Source organism: Leguminivora glycinivorella, chromosome 4, assembly GCF_023078275.1.
Source record: "Leguminivora glycinivorella isolate SPB_JAAS2020 chromosome 4, LegGlyc_1.1, whole genome shotgun sequence".
In the NCBI taxonomy this organism is placed as follows: Eukaryota; Metazoa; Arthropoda; class Insecta; order Lepidoptera; family Tortricidae; genus Leguminivora; species Leguminivora glycinivorella.
In genome coordinates this window covers 11,696,041-11,716,373 of record NC_062974.1, presented here as the reverse complement: position 1 = coordinate 11,716,373, position 20,333 = coordinate 11,696,041, and the positions used below count along the sequence as shown (strand labels likewise).

The window sequence follows — 20,333 nt, the reverse complement described above, 5'->3', positions numbered from 1 at the left end:
AAAAACATAATAAATAGGTAACTTTTGTCTGAGTGAATACAAATAATTTCGTAATACTGCAAACGTACATTTATCTTATCTTCAAGATTAATATTCTATCATTTTGTATAACAATAACATTCCGAGCCAGGAGGCATCTCCGGCCCATGATGGGCGCGCGCGCCGAGGAAAGCGAGTCAGTGTGTCAGGGCGCGGCTCCTTCAATAACACCTGATTAACCCTCGGCAAATTATACCATTGTTGTCACTTGTCATGCTATACTTGTAATCTGAATGGCACTTGATTGAGATGTCCAACGCGTGTTTATTTTTGTTCGTGATACTGAACTAAAGAGTCGCGATTGAAACATGATAAAGCTCGAAATTTTCTGAAATTTCGTATGTTTGGTAATTAAGGGTTTTTTCTACTCGTCGACTTTAATCTGTCAATTATGGCACCACATACTAAACTATACCTAGATAAGTACTAGGGCTCCCGGTCGTGACCGTGTATCGTGAACACGTTGCCGTACGCACGTTGCCGTGATACACGGCAACGGATTTCTGGTTCGTTCGTCACGTGAAAATAAATCACGTGAAATTAGGGTACGTACGTTCGTAGATCCGTACGTACGTACGTACGAATTCACGTGACACTTCCGTTCGGTCCGCGGGCGGCGTTTCATGAGAGAAGATAAGATCGGATGCAGTCTCTATAAGTTATGAATAAAAATGTAGGTATCGTGAGGTTATATCTTAATTACTTTTGAATTAAAATTTATATTCAATACTGCGGTTTTTCAAATATTAATATGTAAGTAATAAATAAATATAACCAAATAAACGATCCGGGGTTTCCGATAGGCTTAATTTAGAAGTGGTTATTAAAATACCAACGATATGGGTAGGTAACCTTTTGTAAGGGCAACTGCTAGATTTGGTAACCGTTTCAGATAAAGTTTCCTTCCAGACATTTGAGTTTTTTACTCTATCCAAAGGTTTTCAACAGTTATAATTCTAAATTCGACTTATTATTAAATAACCACTGTTAGCATTGTCTCTACGCTACAACCGACGCTTCGAGTACAAATTCAAAAAATGCTTATACTTTCACTAAAATATTACTTTTATGTTTAGTAAAATGGCACTAAGTATACCATTATCTGTTGAGTGGTTGTGGTTGAAAAATACCATGCGTTAACGTGGTAATATGGGCTTATCCGTGCACCGTGATACCCTTGAATCTGCTTATTATGTGTCTGCAATGTTCGTTGACAAAAACTCTCTAGTTACCCTCTGATTAATAAGATTTAATAGGTAGATAAGTATCCACGGTACCATTCAATTATTGATGCAAGGAGTAAGAAATTTGTCAATTTAGTATAAAAATTAAGAATGTGACGACAGGATGACATCCACGGAAACGTAATTTTAACATATAACTAGTTAATAATTATGTTATACATTTTACGCCAACTTACTTAACTGTTATAGCCACTATTTAATTAAGTAATTACGTTATATAGTAATAAGATTGATGGTAGTAAAAAAAGTCTACTTTAAGAGTGTTCGAGGCGCAGGATTATCATTTTATTAAGATGTAAACACTGTTTTATAACTGATATATTGTTTCAAAAATAATAATTAATATAATAACTAAGCCATTTGTTACTGATTGCTTAATAGGCACTGCTTAATAAAGTGAGCTTCGTTATACTATTTACATGCAATAACTTTAAAATTATTTTGTCATGGTATTTAAACTTAGACCTTTGCTGCTTTCATTTACTTATTATGGATTACACCTATTTAAAAAATTAACTTACTCGTTTGATGTCGTAACAGTAACAGCAGATTTCAAATGAACTGACGTCAAATGCCTCGCGATAGATCCTGTAGTACCATGACGACACGGAAACTTATTGTGTGTCCGATCCTTGCACAGACTACATAAAGTTGAATCTCCGACTCTGGTGGCATATCTCCACACCAAACTTTTCTTCGTTGTTAAGAGTTTCAAACATTAACAGTAACAATACAAAAACTTAACAAAACAACAAGACAATAACTTTTAAATTCACCGCTAAAGTAAAATGTCAAGGCCTTCAAGTATTGATCAACTGGGATCTTACAAGTGACTAATTGAAATAAACTGAAATTCCAAACTGCCCCATCCAGGTTAAATAAAAAAATCCTAAAATGTAAAAATAACACATCGCTCACTTCACTCAGCTTCACGTACAAAAGGCTGCTCGTAAATTTTACTGTCTTTATTACCACGTGGTGGAACTGCACTTATTATTTGCAAAATACCACCACAATAAGATAGCTGAGCTCGTTCGTCAAACAATACAGTGCTTTAAAGGAATATACTATCTAAAAGTATTATTTAATGTATCGAAACTGATAAGAACTGAAGCTGTCATTTTTTTGTCTTAGCCGTGGCCCCGCGCACATGTGTGCATATTTTTTTGCCTGGAGTATAAAAGTCATCATAAACTTGCTCTTTTGTTCACCTACACTGCTGTTTGTCTTGTTTACATTTAAGATTACGTTATATTCTTACATAGTAGCAAGCTTAAATATTAATTAAATGAAGCCACTTGGTAGGTAAATCACTTTATATAAAAATCTTTTTCATTTTCATACATAATAAATGAAAGAATAAATGTGAAAACCTTGAGAATAACATAATAATGCTTGACCAGAAATATATGGCTAAGCGTCGTGTTTCTGAATTTCATCAGAACTATTGTCCCGGATCCGTAAATTCACATTTTTGACACATTTGTTTTGAAGTATGTTGCGATGTGGCTAAGACGTATCGTTTGCCAAATCTAACGATTAATTTCGAATTGGTTGAATCGATTAGGCCCTATGGACAAGGAGGCGCTTAAACAAATATACGATTTCTATCAACTTACTGAAATGTCATTTGAATCGAAATTACACTCTGCCACAGCACTAGTTTAAAAATAAAAATTAATGATAAATAGTTTAATAAGTAAATCTTGCGTTATAAATTAATATCGTAAAATACTTACTAACGAAGATCCGCAAAAATGTAACATGTTTTAGATTTTTCTCAAACATGCAATGAAATATTGTCTTTACGTTCCTTAAAATGGGCTGGGAAGTATCGCTTTTTGGGCGCAACAACTCGAGAGGACTGTAAAGGGATTTCATATTATTTTTTAGGCCTAGGCCTGCAAAGTAACTTTTTTTTATAAAATATTGTCCTTTAGAGCATTTTTTTTATTTCATTGTATGTTTGAGAAAAGCACTATACATGCCTCGGCGTGAAAACGGATTCCCGGCCTCGTATCCCTATCCGGCCTCGCTCGCACGCTCGCTCGGCCGTATATACCCACTTGGCCGGAAATCCTCATTTTCCCGGCCTCTGATGTAATGTACTAATGTTTAAAGTAAGCGAAATATTATTTTTCTACTCGTCGACTGTAATCTGTCAATTAGGACACCACAGACTAAACTATAAGTGCTAACTTTTCAGTGTTCGATACTTTATGGCAGTTCCGACTCAACTATAATAATATATGTACTTAATCTCATTATAGTTGACTTTAAGTTAACTGTAATAATTTCAAAAATAGAACATCATACAATTTATATACTAATTTGCGATACCTGGCAAATTTTTCTGCATCTGAAATACATTTTTTTTTATTTGTCGCGTTATCGGCCAATCAGAGACGGTTGTTACAAACAATTGGTTGCTAGGTAATTCGATGTTGTATGATACAACGGTGAACGACGCTATTAACATTAATTTAAACTTGCATGAATGATGATATTTCCGTCCATTGATGATGAAGATGATGACTCGTAGAAAAAGTATTGTATACAATAGTGATATAATTAAGTTTTTCACTCTCGTACCGTACTATTAAACATGGTACTCGACTGAAAAGCTTTGTATTATATCGCGATTGTATAAAATATTATTTTAAGTACTTGATTTTTTTAACCATTATTACAGGATTTTACGTTTTGTGGACGCTGTCATGTGTGAAAAAGAGGATCTTACACTTCTTACAGCTCTGGGACAATAGTTACTCCATACTATACTAAACTGTCACCACATACAGTTTTAAGTTAGTGTAGAGTATTTGAGGATTCTGACGGCACATGTCAAAAAATAAACAATATTAAGACGTAACGTAACACAGGTTGAAATTTACCATACAGGTATATAGTGTAAGGCATCGGACAGTTTGCTAGTTTTAATTTCAATAAAATCGGAAACAGACGCCATAAATCACTTAATCTTCTCTTATAAAATAAACTCCCCCGCCGCGTCTGTCTGTGTGTTCGTGATAAACTCAAAAACTACTGAACGGGTTTTCATATGGTTTTCACTTATGAATAGAGTAATTCTTGAGGAAGTTTAGGTATATAATTTGTTAAAGTTTTGTTTGAATTGGTTGAAATATGACGATATTTTCTAATCGAGTTGGACAAAATCCCGCTGGCTGAGAGCTTTAATCGAAAACGCTGCCGAAACCGTTTGAGCTATATCAAAATAATGTATTGGAAAATTGTGTCTCTCTAATAGGTCTACAAAAAAGTCCGCGATAGCATATGTCTATCTTTTACGGATAACTTATTATAACAATTTTTATCATAATCCCCGTGCGTAGCCGGGGAGGGCCGCTAGTTATATGTATTGTATAAAAATCGAAGCAAAACATAAATATAAGTTTAATTCATATGTAAAAAAACTTTCGTCCAGTATTAAGTCTATAGGTATTAAGTGATAATTCAATAATAGTCATGATTTGGTTTTCTCCCGGGTGAGTTGAATGTACAAAACGTACGATAAGTACCCAACGGAACCGCCACCTGAAGCTCTGCACACGAACTTAGTTCGGGCGGCGGCGTGTCACGGCCCGCGGCGTGTCACGTGAATCCGGGCGCTAAGGCAAGTACGTACGTACGTGCGTACGAGGTACGTACCTTGCCGTGTTCGTGAAATTCGTGATCTTAGTATAGTCCATTTCAAATACGAAGGCCCGATGGCACTCGAAACTTAACAATAGGGCTCATAATGTTTGCCTTTTGTTATCTAATTAGGCCCACTTCAAATTGGCACGCGTCGGTGCAATCTTTTTGTCGGTGCAATCAGGTATCTTTTGTTATCACTAATCCTATTGTTAACCATAATTGACCGTCTCAAGTGCCATCGGGCCTTCGTATTTGAAATGGACTATACCGCCGGTGTTAAGATCACGTAGCTACGGTTCGGCGTGAATCACGTGTATCCAGAGCCCTAATAAGTACCGACTTTTCAGTGTTGGATAGTCTTTGGCACTTGGCAACTATAATATTTCATTACAGTTCACTTTAGTCAACTATAATAATTTCAAAAATAGAACGTCAAATTTTTCTGCATCTGAAACACATTTTTTTATCTGTCGCGTTATCGACCAATCAGATATAGTTATTACAAACAATTGGTTGCTAGGAAATTCGATGTTGATACTACGGTGAACGACGCTATTAACATTAATTTTAACTTGAATGATGATATTGTTCGTCCATTTATGATGAAGATGATCTCATAGAAAAAGTATTGTATACAATAGTGATATAAGTAATTAAGCTTTTCACTCTCGTACCGTACTATTAGGCCACTCAGCAAGCTTCGACGCCTAAACATGGTACTCTAGTGAAAACCTCTGTATTATATCACGATTGTATAATAGTACATTACGATACAAGTGCGTAAAAAAGGAAGTACGAATTTCCTTTTCGCACGTGTATCGTACGACGTTTTTCAGTACAGATGACCCTCCGAAGTTTCGACCTGGCATATAATGAACCACTTCTAGCACTAGTGCGTAAAAAAAACACCATCTGTACTGAAAAATACTATTTGCATGCTTGGTTTGTCATTTGAAGTTTGGGGCGCTCGAGCAACGCCTCTTCTTGATTCTTGAAACATGTATTGTATTAGTTACGATTTTTGATTCATTCACAGTTTACTCCCAATTTTTAACGCGCTCTTATATATAATAGTATGTTGCAACGCAACATTAAACTCTTTAAACAACACATTATATTCCTGAGTGCCATTATTGTAGATAATAATTGTTGATTCAGATTCAGAGGTTCACATTATGCTTTTCCAGCGACATTCTTTTAGGTTTGTCTTATTTCGATTGAACGATAACGTAAATATTGATGATTAACATGGAGGTCGCAACAATAAATCGTATCGCTTAAGAAACTGGACCAATCTCGTATTGAATAAATAGCGAGATAATCTTGTATATACAGAGTGGCATAGGAAGCGGGTTAGTTAGCACTGGTTCCGTCGCTCCTGTCGACATAAACAGCACTTAATTGTGCCAGCGCATACATTGGAGCGAAAAATATCGCTTTAAGTGAACGACTGACGTATTTACGATCATTGAGTGAAAACAAGTTAATCCTATAGCGACAGCCCTGCGAACGATTCCATTCCACCGTTTAGTAGATGCTTAATATTAGTAATGATGCTGATCGACTTGATTGTAAGGTATTTTATGAATTTAGCTTGAGGGATATCTGAGAGAACTGAAGTGCGCTATTTTGTCGGCGAAAGCTTAGAGGTGTTGACCAAGATACTAAATATGTAATGTATAAACGTTTATACCTAGAAGATGCAAGAAGTAACTCATATTACGATAGCGGTACCGTATATTCTTTTCTCATTATTAACTAAAACGAATGTAACTACTGCATCGTCTGCATCACGATGTAATAATTCTGTCTGGTCGAATTAAAAGATAACCGATAAGTCGACTAAACCCTAAACTTTGGAGAAGTAGATTCGTGATTTTATTATCACTTCATTACGAAATTTAAGAGTTTTAAAATATTACATTGAATCACAAAAAGTAAGAGCAAGTAACTTTCTGTTACAGATTAACGTTTCACCAATCTTTAACAGAATTAATGTTTGATTTCAGAAACTTAATTACCTGTCACGATTTTCATTTCCGTCTTGTAGAAGTAGAGCCATGTATCGGCCGATCTCGCCAAAACGAGCAAGACTAAGTTTTATCTTAATTACTGCGTTGACAATAAGGTGTGAAATGAGTGTTGTCGGAACTATCTGCGATGGCATCGCGGTATTGTCTCGACTTCTCGAGGCACCATTCGGAAGTGGAGCTTTCTTTTCTTTTGCTTGGGAAATAAGTCAAGCAATATTATCTGCTGTGGGTAAACACGGTCAAGTGAGCTGTGGTTCGCTAGATATGTTGCTGCAATGTAAAAAAAAACTGTGAAACCATGTCTTGGAAGTGGTAGAAAATAGAATGAAGTAACGGAAAATTGTGAAAATTATGGAAAATTTTTGTTAGATAATCTTAGATAAGGACCACTTTCTTAGGGGTCCATATTGGTTCATATAAAATTATTGTTTATATCGATTTGTGCTCCGAAAGATCATTTCTCATAATTTTACTTATCATAATTTTGTTTTATTATTATCAACAGTACTAGTATCACTGTTCATAATAATCATTTAGTCGTAGTCGTTAATCATAAATTCTATACAAATATTTAATAACATTCATAATTTTGCGTTTAAGAAAATCATTCATCATAAAATTATTTAATAAGTTTTGGGGAAGTTCTATGAAAAACTTGTGCCATTTATAAAAGCGCGCTTGAAGCTTTTACAGTGACATATACAATTTACATTAAAAATTCGTTTCTGGTTCGCTCACGGTCAACCTAACACGCTCCTCCTCGCTACGCTCGTCGTCGCACCTAACTGGACTGTCACATGTGATGTCTGTTCTGTTAAAAATAATATAACGATAAATTATATTACTCGCAATCGTTATGATCAATAAGTATATAAACATAAACATTAGTATAAAACGTATTTATGATGAATGACATTATGAACATATAAGTCATTCGAAGTTACGATAGTTATTAACATAAAATTGTTATAAATAATGATCGTTATAATGTAAAATTGTATGAGAAACATTTTCGGACTACCAATAATCTATATAACAATTTTATATGAACTTTGGCGCACCCCTTTCTTAGGTATAAGTATAGATGGTGAAATAAATGTCTCCTAATTAAAATGTCACCTTCATTCTCAATATAGAAAGTGACGTAACATTTTATTAGTGGTCATGGAGCATATGCGGAATGCGGTTATCCGAAGAACGGTCAACTTTCCACTGATGATTGTTTTGATCAGCTCGCCATGCCCGCTGGCGCCGTTAAAATGTGTATTTGGCTATAATCGATTTATTACACAGCCATTCATCTTAAAGCCGAAATATTAAAACAAATTACGATAATGGCTGTAAATTAATTTAAATTTGTATGAGAGCTGTTACTGACACGGAAAAACGAAAATGGTGTTATGAAGCGGAGGAAATTAGCGAAGTAACAGTTTGTATTAAAAGTGTGGGATTCTATCTGACCCTTTCACATAACGTAATGACCTTATAATGTAAAATTTTACATGCGCTCATTATTGATGTTTTAAACTCTAGTTTACTTTGGTTTATTTATTAGTACAAATACAAAGCAAAAGCCCTTACAATGTTGTTATTTGTCAATCTACTTTTGATACTTCCTGTTCACTGGCATAACAAGAGAAAGTGTCACTGTATATCACTCTAACGTTATTGGCGTGTGATAAAGAGATTGTCGTGTAAACAAGTCAAGCCCGTATGCTGGGCCCGGTAGAATCAGCTCCGACTTCGTCGATAGCGCCCTCATGAGCTCCCAATCACGGCGCAGTCGCCCGGGGAAAATTTACGATTTCACTTTTGTTGCACTCGGCTCATGTATGCGACACTTGAAAGCTACACACATCGAGAAACGTTTGAGACGTATTCTCTGAGTGGTCGAGACCAGTCATACGTCAAGCTCGACAGACGCTATCACTCACAAATGTATCCACATTCCGCGCTGATCCAAAGACGGTTAGTGTGCGAACTAGGGCGCCCTGCACTAAAGGGAAAAGTATACACTATTAGGCTTTAATTACGCACATGAGTGATTGTAATAAATCGAAGAAATATCTCATCGCATCACTGGCAATGTTTTCAAATCAAATTATAGTAGCCGAGTTATATGAAACCGAAAGTATTTAATTAGTCTAAAATGAATTGTGGACATCATGCGTGTGTGTAAATTTTATGAATATTTTAGCGGCGGATTGGAGAAAGTATCTCAAATTATTGTGATCCAATTATGATGCGAGGTTTGTGTCACGGTGTATGAGTTTACACAGCAGAACGACGAAGAGTAGTAATTATGCTGAGCTGTAAGCACCAGCCGCATATTGTAAGTGCTTACTTAAACTGGTGGTTTGATGATAAAACACGAAGTTTTCTTTATTTACAAAAATATACGCACTTTTTATTTAGATAAGTATAGGTAATTGAATAACTTTTAGAAAATTGGTATTTGGTTTACTTATACAAAATTGTAAATGAGAATCAATGCCTATTATCCAGATATCGTAAGTGTTTGCTTGTATTATCGATCAGTTCTCGATATACCTTAAAGTGATTTATAAAGAGGTGACAAGTAGTTAAGACATCAATGAACAACTTTGTAACCACCTATCTCCTCAGTTATTCGGCTTATCGACTCGATCGGCCTGAATGGGCACCGCGCCGGTATAACTAGTCAGCGACAGACGTAGGGCTCGGTGAGCCGAACTAGTGCATTATTTATGGGTACGATTTCTCGCAGATCGTCTCGAGATTTCACGACTTTCATCTTGCATTACTAGTGTAGCTACTGTCCAGGTTTCGAGCAATTCACGTTCTTACATCCACCTAATCCGGACCTACTACTTAATTATTGCTGGCTCTTATAAAGAACATTTACATTTGGAGCTCAATTAGGTCGTCCTACATTTTCATAGTTATAGCACCAGTATTCATAATCAAATGCATGCATAATTGGACAATAATTATGATTGGTACCCTATAATATAAACGAAATGATAAATGTTTACTACTGTTAGGTACTTGTTATACACATTAACGATGATAAATGTTTGTGATTATCTTATTCACATAGGATATTTATTTAGTTACATTCTTTCAATACTGATAGTATTGGTACGTTATATTTCGAATAATCACGATGTATATTGTGGTAAGTTGCATTAGGGTAATTCCGAAAGTCGTCTAATTTCGAAAGTCGCACAAAAATCACCATTATTTCCATCATATTAAGATTCCCCTTTCGGAATTACCACAGCATTTTTGTCATTCGGAATTACCCTAATGTACCTTACCTACGTATGAATAAATTATTGTACTTAGAGGGAAAAGTCGCCTTGGTGTATAACGTGGGAGTCGTGGGACAAAAGGTTGTAGCTGCCACCAAAATAGAAAATAATTATACCAACAAAAATAACGGCCATTTTATAACACCGCTGTTCTCCAAACACACTTAAAAGATATGAAGATTAGGTGCTTCTGGCAGTAAAATGTTCATTATCTCAAATAACTTTCACCTGAAGTTTCCGCAATTATTCAGAGCGGCAGCGCGAGGAGCCTTATCAGGAAAACGCATTGTCTGCGTCCCCATTGTTCCAAGGACGATTTCACTATTCTGCGCGACACCTCTGTCACATTACTGCGGTTACTTAATATAACTTATCTATTATGACACATCAACTTGCGAAACAATAGCTGTCGTGGGTGCGGATCAGGATATATCCGGCTAATTTGGATTACGCTAAACCTACTTGACAAGTTGACAATTTGAATGCGTGGGCAATGTTGTGAAGATTTTACACAATAAAGACCATAATTCAAAAATGTAAATTTATAAAAATAGTGGTGAGGCATCTGCCCTCATTCTCTCTTCAGTAGAATAAATCTTTTGAACGATCAATAGTAGTCATAAATCTTTTAAACAATTCGACACTACAATCTACCAATAGCATCTAATGGCAATTTTGCTAATTGGGCAATCGCGAAGGCATGGACAATATATACATATCACATAGCTACACTATAATACTTAAAAAAACACAGTTTTCAGGCTCATAAGAATAGGCGCCATGCCAATAAACAGTATATTGTTTCCGATGTCATAGTATTTGCGAGTACGTGTCAACAATGCAGAGGTATTGAGGACGCTGTTGTTTTGTTTTATTCATGTACCGATACCGTAGAAAAGAGGGAGAGTAGGTTACGAGTACCACCACAATGACCGATTGTGTGATGTTTTTTGTCACTTTTTTACTAAAACGTTGGGTAGTGATGAGTTAAGCCGTTTTCACATATCCGATCCGATATCGGATGTCGGAAGGATTTCCATAGAAAAAATCCAAGATGGCGCCTGTAATGTATGGGATATCGGTCCGACATCCGATATCGGATCGGATAATGTGAAAACGCACTTAAGATGTGTTATGTTAGTTATATTTATCAATATAGTGCATAATTTCATTTGTGAGTCACATAAATAGTTTAAGGTCCTGTTTATTTATATCTGTTTGCATTTGTTTCAGATTATAGAGCTCCGGATATCACAAATATATGCCGCTAAGATAAGCAATTTTGTAAGTATCAATTACATTACCAATCAATTTATTTGATAGATCATATCATATTTAATCCATGCACTTAGAAAGCGATCACACCGGTCGCAAATTAGTGAAAATGTTATTCTACAAGTTGGAATTTTATTAAATTACATAACAGCGTCGTTTAGCATGTAACGTTGCGTAAGTGTGGAACGGAAGGCGGCCATTAGATAGATATACCTGGTTTGCTCGGTTAATTATTCTTACCGAAATGTGTATCGGCTTTCTCCGCGATCTGTGGGTTACGCAACGTGCGGCGCCTGCGCCGGCGCAGCGAGTGAAAGTACCGAAGGACCATGACCTTCCAGCCTCCGCTTTGTTTTTGCTACATGATATACGTTACATTACATGTTGTACGAGTTGGATACTCGTACCTCGTACGTATCATAACATATGTTATACAAATTAGCTGTTACCTTTTAGTAAGTAATGAGTTTGAGCTTATAGTGATTTAGAGTGCGATAAAGAACTTACATTTAATTTATGTATGAAATTAATTAATTTCTCACTTGTACAGTGATAAGGTTAGATGGGCTTGGGAACCGTTACGAACAAAATTATAAAATTAATCTTTACTGATGCGTTATTTAGGAAGGAATGTTATGTTAACCCAGAATTAAAGGGGTGCGTATCGATCGATATAACTTTTTTTGATATATTTTTAGTCGTTATAACGATCATTTGATATAATTATTGAATCATATAACAACAAATAATATACTAACAAATTGTATAATTCTTATTTAATATAATGATCATTTTTTCGAATAACATTTAATATAACATACTTTGAGTATAATGCTTATTTCCGATAATAATAGTTATTTGTTATACAAGGGGGCAAAGTTGTATTTTAACGCCGAGTGTGGAATTGAAAAACGAGCAAGTGAAAGGATTCTATAGTTGAACCACGAGCGAAGCGAGTGGTTCGAGAATAGAATCCTGAACTTGCGAGTTTTTTAACACACGAGAAGTAAAATACATTTGCACCCGAGTGTAACACAAAACTTTTCCCCTAACTATAGCGAGGAAACTACAACGCTACTTTACCCACTAGTGGATAAAATGCGTTTTTACCCGCTGGTATTAAAGGACAAAACACGTGTTTCCGAGCTAGTAAGGGGAAAATAAATTGTATAACACAAATTCTTTCTAAAGCACAGTTAGAATAACAAAAAAAAATACAATAAATTAAATCTATCACTTACTAGAAAAGTAAATTAGGTTAGAACTGTGACCCCTACACACAACGCGCTGCTACCAGAAAAATAGGTTAGGTTAGGTTAGAACTGTGACCCTTAAACATACTGCTATCAGAAAAGTAGGTTAGGTTAGGTTAGAACTGTGATCCCTTCAAAAAAGAATAAAATTAATTCATGAAATATTTTATACTGTTTACTAGTTATATTATACTAGTCGTATATCAATAGATAGTTATACCATATAACGGTTGTTATAAATAAGTGTTATACGAAATAATGATTATACAAAATAAAAGTAGATATTTTGTGGTTATACCAAATGTTAATTATGTCAAATGAGTAATTATATCCTTTAAATATATACCAAATGTTGTTATATCAAATGTTACTATACTAAAAAAAGTTATACCAATCATTACACACCCGAATTAAAGCCTCATTAGATTTCTTACTTTTTCCTAATTTAGAATTTTGTTCCGGAACCTGTCGTATGGACACTACGGACTATTGTAGCTGTGTTTAGACCAGCAAGTTATTGCTGCAAGTTTTGAGACGCAACTATAGGTAAGAGTGACTGGCAAATATCTGCATCTCTTTCTTGCATATACTTCTGTCTCAAAACTTGCAGAATAACTTGCACGTCTAAACTCAATAGAATCAGAATTTAGAACTCAATAACAAAGGGAGAACTAACGAATTTAGAAGGGTACTTAACTCCTATTTACAAATAACAACAAGAAACATGCTGTCAGACACAATGCGTAACAACATCTTATTTCGTGACCAATCAACTCTGACGCAATTGTTCGATCCCATCGTGTTTGATGATCAGTTAGAGCGTGACCTCGTGTAGCATCTCAGGTCACAATCGGAAAAATCAGAGAAAGCCGTCAATGGGCGTTTGATGACTGAATCGGAAAGATCCGTGTCATCGTCCTTAAAGACGTCGGCACAGCAAAGGCTAGTGATACGCGCGATTTTTACATAATTTTTATATCATTGTTGTGAAGTAGCTGTAGGCTGTATTGTTGACTCTAGGGAATGCAATTACCGGTCGTTTTTCAAAACCGGTAATTTACCGACATAGCGTCGCCAAAACCGGTAAACCGGTAATTTCCCGGTTTTTATTTTATTTCATGAAAAATCAATATTTTCCGTCAAAATCGATAATTAAGTAGTTTTTTTAGTAATGTTAATTAAACTACCACTTTCAAAAGACAAATATGATTAATGAAGTCTTGAAAAAAGCAGATTTTAGGACTTTGTTACAAAAAATAAATACATTTTAGATGCTAAATCTTACAATTAGCACTCATCTCATCTTCGATAAAATCAACTAAGACACTAGAAATCATCACAGATTATTGATATAAGTATCACTTATTTGTAATTGCGTTAAGGACAACTACAGGACCCTGGTTTTTATATCCCACCAGAAAAGTGCTGTGTTACACAGCAGGTTATGTCACATCCTGGACTGGCAGATCCCGCAAAAACAGGCAAGTTTCGTCAAGGGCAAAGGTGCAAACAGATCCTAAATATACGTCCATTGATAGAGATGGCTTATGAATTCAGTACTTCGATGATCCTCTGCTTCATCGACTATAGCAAAGCCTTTGACTGCATCGTTTTGTCATCAAACATTTGGTAGCTTTCATTGAAATGAAACTCCGTTGAAAAAGGAAGCTGAATTGGCAGAGAAACTTCGAGCCCTTTTACTTTTGTAAAAGGTGTTGATAAGATCACCCGTCACCTGCCTACGGTGAATATGTCATCAGAAGAGCCTGCGGAAGCTGGGAGGGAAGAATCATCATTGGTGCGCACCAAAATAACGAATCTTCGATAGGCAGATATCACCAATTTTCTGCCCGCCAATGAAGCGGATATGGTTGACAGCACTGGTAAAATGGAACGCATCAGTCTGGAAACGCATCTCAAGATTAACCGCAGTAAAAACCAAGCTCATGGTGGTGGATTGCGGTAGGTAGATACAACACACAAATGTTCTTAGGCCAGTAACAGTAGATGACTTCATATACTTCGGCGCAAACATCGACAATACCGGTTCTTCTGAAAAAAAAATCAGAATACGCATGGACGCAGGAATGGCCAAGAGTCCCAGCTACAAGGATTATCTCCATAATTATTGGTTCCTGAGAACCGCATGTCTCTAAAAAAACCAAAACCGGATTGCTTTACGCTCTAGTCTTCTCCATTTTCATCTACGGAGCTGAGACTTGGAGTCTGAAAAAGGCTGCATCCGCATTGACGTTTTCGAGATGTGGTGCTAGATGAAGATTTTGCAAATACCCTGAATTGCCTTCCGTACAAATGTGTCTATCTTACGCGAATTGAAAATCAACACCAGGTTAATGGCTAACGATCCAGAGGTCGCAAGATGGACAGATGAGGTCCCTTCCACCCTCTACACCCAACTTCAGATCCGGAACAGAAAGTCAGAATAAAACTGATTCTATTGGGACTTCACGACCCTCAGCAATGAAGATACCAATGTGAGGAGGAGGGGATCTTATCTTAAAAGCTAATCAAATATTTGTATAACAATGAGTGAATTAATGGTCTTATCCTTCATTCGGGGTCTAAATTTGGAGTTTATAAAACCAACTCTGGATAGCGATTGTCCACAGTCCACACTTGTTGGTTTTATAGGAATCAGGTTCTTTTCATCTTTTTTTTATGAAATAGGCAGCAAACGAGCAGACGAGCCGCCTGATGGTAAGCAGTCATCGCCGCCCATGGACATAAGCAACATCAAGGGAGCCACTCATGCGTTGCCGACCTTTGAGAACCCTAAATACCTGCTTCTTGAAGAACCCCATGTCATAGCGCAAGGGAACACCTCAGAAGGTAGCTCATTCCACAACTTGCACGTTCTGGGCAAAAACGAGCGGGAGGCCCGTTTGTTCTTGGTTTGCCACGTGTCGAGAAAGTGAGGATGAACTTTGTTTCTTTGGCGGGAGGTGCGGTGATGAAAGCGCGACGGTGGCACCAAGTCAAAGAGTTCATCAGAACATTCCCCGTTGTACAGACGGTAGAACAAGCACAGAGAGCCAACATCTCTCCGAAGGCTAAGAGGATCTAAACCGGTTGTGAGAACGGGATCGCCAACAATACGAATTGCCCGACATTGGATAGAGTCAAGTGGAAGAAGTTGGTATTTCGGTGCTCCGCCCAAATAGAAAGCTGGAACCGACAATGCAGGCATGCACAGTGCAGGCAACAATGCACGGACTCTAGCCGCTGCAAGAACTCATGCTTGATGATGGGTCTCCATATGACACGAAACATGTCGGCAGACATACTTAGGTTCGTTTATGAAACGACAACCATTCATCCTTCTCGCGCGTATTAACTGTCGACGTATTACAGTGGGTAAGATATAACAGACATGTTTTCAATACCACAATATAGCATAGCAATTACACAAAAAATAAACGTTTTCGTGGAGATAACGAATTCTTGCTAAATAAAGTGTTTACCAGAAGTATCTACAAGTGTTTATTTACGAAGAAATTGCGACAGAAGTGCTTTTTGTAGTAATTTTTAAGTAAATTTAAATTTCGGTAAAAAACCGGTTTTTGAATATATTTACCGGTAATTTACCGAACCCAAATTTGGCAAAATTACCGGGAAACCGGTAAACCGGTTTACCGGTTTGCATTCCCTAGTTGACTCCAAGAAAATAGATTATATTTATACAACCTATAAACTTGTTCTAGAATGTAAGTCCCTGGATGAACAGAGAAGTATATTGAACAACAACCTATATCAACCTATAGGCTTGTTTTAAAGGTCTCTGTTTGAGCAGAAAAGTACCTACCTACCTATATTGTAAAGCGGCATGGCAAACTTGTGGTGAAAACACGGCGTTTAGCATGTACAAAGTGGCGATGTCACGGTTGAACTGTCTAATTTTGCAATAAGACTTTCATATTCATCGCCTTTCGCCATTTATTGAATCAAAATGGGCCGGAAAATCATGAAAAATTAAGGGTAAAATGTTTCCAGTAAAGCGAGAATTAGTAAACCAAGCGAGAAAGTAAGACTTGATGAATATGTCAGGGAATATATCTAAGGTATGGGTACAATATATCCCAGCTATTACAGATACTAAAGACTTCTCGCGTTCATTCCTGGGTACGTATTAGCCAAATGCACAAATGCTCACGATAATATCAATGTCGTAGTATTTCTACCGCTCTTCCGTATTGACTCGACAGAGTCAGACTGCGTTTCGATCGGCGTTTAGCGTCAACGATTGTCATTCGGCTAGGCCGCCTGATCGCGCGTATCAAAAGCGCCGCATCTGCATCCAGTGCACCACTGCCCGAATCGGCATCCGCATTGTAATCCACGTGGCCCAGTGCATCAATTATCTCACGATTGTTGCGCAACGGAGCGACGCCCTCGTCCTTGAGACACGGACTTTCTCTTCCGTCGCGAACGCAGCCGCCATGAAGCCTTCGGGAACAATGGCTCCCGGATTTTGTTGGTTATAGATCGACGTGATAACGCGTTGATGCATTAGTTATGCTGACGGCAGAATTGTGAAAGGCACTGTCAGCTCCTTATTTTCAAGTAGCAGACGCTTTGAATTCCATCTGTACACAGACAGTGACAAGTACATAATCGATAATAAAATTCAATCTTAAGTATTTATACATAGGTAAAGTCATACCAAGCTAAAGTTGGTAGCGATTTTGATAGGTCCGCCTCGCCTTTGCAAGGCTTAAGTAAACATTAATATTCTCTAAAAGTACGACGTTAAAAATAAATCTTCTATCGGCGGAGCTTTCAAAATTGCTGCCAACTTAGGTATGATTCTATCCAATTACACAACGTAAAAGCTAAAAATATAAATAAATTAAATAATCAGTAAGGCCTTCTCGTCAATTATCCGTACCAGTAGGCATAGGCAAGTTCGCGAAAGCCCGTACAAGTAACGGATTCACACGTCAAAACATTATCCATGCACGGCGGCTCGGCTCGCACTGGGTCAGCGGCGCAAACGCATGGATTCTGGACAGACAAATATTTATGTGCCCATTCCGTTTAAGCGGTTTCCTTTTCAACCTTTGGAGCTTTTCACGAAAGTCTACGATTTTGATAGACTACGATCATGCTTCCCTTATTCACTCAAAATTTTTTTATAGAAATATATCGCCAATCAATGCATATTGAAAATTTTATGAATAATTTATAATGCACAGTAAAATCTAATACCAGTATAACTATGCGTAGGCATTATGGGACATGTGAAATGCGTCCGCGTTTTATAAAAAAAAGTCGGCCAAGGGCAAGACGGGTTCTCGATTCAAGGTTTTCGTACATCACATTTTCTTTATAGCAACCTAACCGCATTTTTGTTCCTAACTCTGACTCACGCTTGACTGCAGATTTCTAATAGATAATGAGAATCACAGATATACCTATATGTACGGTAATTTATAATGTATGGTACAATATATTATATTGATTTATAGGCATAAAATCAATCTCAAATATGTTGGAAATATGTGGAAATTCTGTAATGAGTATCTCGCTGAACATAATTGCGTTTAAAATGCAAGAAAGCTTGCAGAGTCAGACTGATTATCAGATTGCGCGACATAGCTTAGCTAAATGATTATCATGTCTAATAAGTGTCTCAGGCGCAGGGCCGAGTTATGCGATACGGGTATCGGTTGCGAGGAAAGTTGCGGAGCCTAGGAAGGTTTCTCTGTGGCAGTTCCGGTTGGGAGTGAAGCTCGGAGCTGTGGTGAGAAAATGTAGCAGTTTCCTTAAAGACATCGTTTAGCTGAACAACTTTGTGACTAGTAATCTTGTGCACCTGCTTGTATAGGCTACTTGCCTCCTAGTCAAATCAGCTTCTTTTTAAGAACTGTCAAAACGAATTTGAACGACTTGCTAATATGGAATTTATATGAAATCGAATTGAGTGACGTCATGGTCAACTCAGTTACTTTATATATATTTCTATCTGACTTATTAAATAGAAATTGGATTTAAAAATAACTTCTGTCCATGTTGTTCTTATAATTATCTGATGCTTTCTTTCGTGCATGGTATAAAATATTTTTCCCTATTATTTGGATAAAATTAGATTAATATTCAAATAACTGAATCGCATGGTTCAATTCATATGTTCAAAAACAAAACATGTAAAAACGTCCTTATGCTATCCTCATTTTCTATATGAGGTAAATTATATTGCATGTTTGTGTATTGAATTCAGCCATGTAAATTTGTTTATAGTTTATAGTACTGTTCAAAAGCTTCAATTAACAATAACAGAAACAGAAGCTTGTAACATAATTATCCGTTTTTTTTTATCTGTGATATAAAGTTAACAGACCGTATGATCGCTCAGATACGATAGTGTTTTATTTGTCGTAACTTGATATCTAAATTATACATTCCAATAAACATACCACAGAAACAAAAGGGAGAAAGTAGCACTTTAATAGAGACTTGAAGAGATCTGACCAACTATTTAAAGTTATGATATCAAAATATAGATAATATGACCGTTTGATGACGATGTTAAATCCGGTCGGTGAAGTAGAGCGTCGAATCGTTTTGAGTTTTGCTTTTATTTGATAGCGTTAGTTGAAACGTTAGCTAGTGTAGGTCGCGGAAATCGTAGAATTTAGTTTAAAAAATGAGTAAGGTACAGCGGGACAAATCTCGACTGGGGGGTAATTGCAACTAATCCATTTTACCATTATTACACTATGATGTTGAGCTCTACGTGTATACACTGAACACGCCTACTATATATATATATATATATATATATATATATATATATATAATAGGTGGACACTCTATTTAATAATGCAAACATTGTAAAACATGGAAAAAAAGGACCAGTTACATTTGGCCCCCAGTCGAGATTTGTCCCGCTGTACCTTATATTAACATTTTTCCCTACGGGTTTAGAAGTATGAGCTGTAAAAAACGGAAGGACGAATGCATCACAAATGTATCAATGATTCATTGACATTTCTCTAAGCAATTGTGCAGCTCACTGTACCAAACCCCCTCAAATTACTTCACATTAGCCATCCCAATCGGATTAGCGTCTTTTATTTGTACAACTATTTTGGACAATAACAACAAAATTAAATCTGTGATTAGCTGACCTTTCATCAATTCCCTTGAAGCTTTAAAACATATACGAGTACATCTAGCTATTGTAGAATATAGCACATTTTAACAAAACAGATATTGTTCTCAAAATTTAGCTATTCATTTATTCAGTGTGGCACGCGGTGCGTCAAACGTGTTCATGCTGACTTGCTGACCCGAATTTAGAGAATTCCTAAGATTTATACTCTGTCAAACAAGTCTGTCAGTAAATAAGAACAAAGAAAACTATATGCATCCTTTTCTTTAGGGTGCTAGAGAAAAGGATACCTATATTTTCTTTGTTCTTATTTACTGACAGAGTTTATATTCCTAGTTGATTCATAAACTCGCCTCACTAGTTTCGGAATCAACTCGGATGCAATCAGGCGCCGATGTCAGCTTTAT

At 36.5% G+C, this 20,333-nt stretch overlaps 1 protein-coding gene across 2 annotated transcripts in view; it reads left to right on the top strand.

Moving 5' to 3' along the window:
- Positions 1–20,333, top strand: part of LOC125225634 (cuticlin-4) — a 58,946-nt gene that overhangs the window by 10,100 nt on the left and 28,513 nt on the right. For both annotated transcript variants that reach the window (XM_048129441.1, XM_048129442.1), the window contains exon 2: positions 11,500–11,550. The gene's annotated coding sequence lies outside the window, so the exon portion shown is untranslated. The remainder of the gene's footprint in view (positions 1–11,499; positions 11,551–20,333) is intronic.